The following is a 1,750-nucleotide window of genomic DNA, read 5'->3' as shown; positions in this document are numbered from 1 at the left end:
TGGAAGCAGGATTGAAGACAAAATGGAGATGAGGCCTTCGCCTTATATAGACTTTTCCAGGTGTAAGAACACTCCTTTGTTCCTACTGTGGAAAGTTACAGCAAAATGGAGTTTGCAGTCACATGGGCCAGTTTCTGCATACCTTGATGAGTCACAAGGCGTATTCGCCTCCTCTCAATGGGTCAATTGTGTAGGTGATGGTCCTTAATGGGCCATCAAGCAGGCTAAGCTGAGCTGACACCAACGAGTCTGGGGTGTCTCCCAGAACTGCAGCACCAATTTAAAATACAGACAGTACACAGCCAATACTTATAACTTCAACTACAAAATGATACACACACACAGACAACACAATCATAACCAGTAACCCGTAACCTGGCCTTAGACACCTTATATGACCCCCTTTACATAGGATTTGGTGCCACTACAGGACCTTGGTTGCAACCCATGTTCTATATGGTCCCAGTTTATATTAATAACGTCACACATTTTCAAACAAGTTCCTTGGTTCTCCTACCTGGGAGGAGCTCCCGGTAACTATCTGCAAAGCAACCTCACTATCCACCTTCAAATTCCTTATGAAAATCTTGGCATCAGGCAGGCTGCTAGTACACAGCGACCACTGCCAATGACACTGACCAGAGCTGATTCATTGTTTCCTTGTGCTTCCTCATCAAGTCTCTAGCCCCCTGATGTTCCAGACATTACAGGAACTGGTGTTTTGTTCTCTGTTTGCACAGGGTCCTGCTTAACGAATGGGGCTCATGAGTGCTACCGCAATACACCTAATTCTAATAACATGGCTCTGTTTTCAGAGAATTCACTAGGACATCCTCAATGATGTCTCTGCAACCTCACTGAAGGCTGATATTTCTAAGGGTAGACAGTCTCCAGTGTGTGCCGATAAACAGATTGTGTTTCCCTCTGACAGCATCACTTTCACTGTGGCTTAGCTAAGGTTATATCAATTCACTATATGGTTTTACAAAGATCGGAGAGGAGGAAAACACCTATGGTGTCAGACCTCATTTCACATCCCCTACCAATGCAGGATTTATCCTTATGGTGCATGAGCCTGTACTTTGTCCAATTCAAGCTTCATTGACTCAAGCAGTGGGTCTGTGACCTCCTCCCGTTATTCCATGCCCAACAGACAGCCTGAGTGTCCACTGGCCAGGAGTTGGAGAGCTTCTATTAATTTGCATTAAACAGATGGAATGAATTATAGCCACCTCATCCTTAAATATGGAAGGCGCAGCTTACTGAGACTACATGTCCCAGAATGAAGAGATCCAGCCGGAGCTGAGTGGCTTGGATCAAGATATAATATTGCATGCTGGGACTTGTAGTCTCTGTGGGCTGCGTCTCCATGTTAAAGGCGAAGGGGCAGCCAGAGGATGAACCATTGAATTCTGTAAGCAGCACTCATTTTTCAAAGGTTATTCCCTCAGCCACAGAGCTATGTCCTGGGCTGAAGCTTGGGTATGTGCCGTGCACTACTTTTCATCCCTGCTCATGCTGTGTATGCTATTGGTGTTTGCAGCGTCGGTCTAACCATGCTGGTCGCAGGGTATGAGAGGGACAAGGTAGGGTATAAAAGAAATTACCTCCCCTACCAAATCTCTTACACCATGGAGGTCAAGTATCAGAGGGGTAGCCGTGTTAGTCTGGATCTGTAAAAGCAGCAGAGAATCCTGTGGCACCTTATAGACTAACAGACGTTTTGGAGCGTGAGCTTTCGTGGGTGAAT

This window comes from Chelonoidis abingdonii, chromosome 7 (assembly GCF_003597395.2).
Source record: "Chelonoidis abingdonii isolate Lonesome George chromosome 7, CheloAbing_2.0, whole genome shotgun sequence".
Taxonomy (NCBI): Eukaryota; Metazoa; Chordata; order Testudines; family Testudinidae; genus Chelonoidis; species Chelonoidis abingdonii.
Note: the sequence above shows the minus strand (reverse complement) of the source record.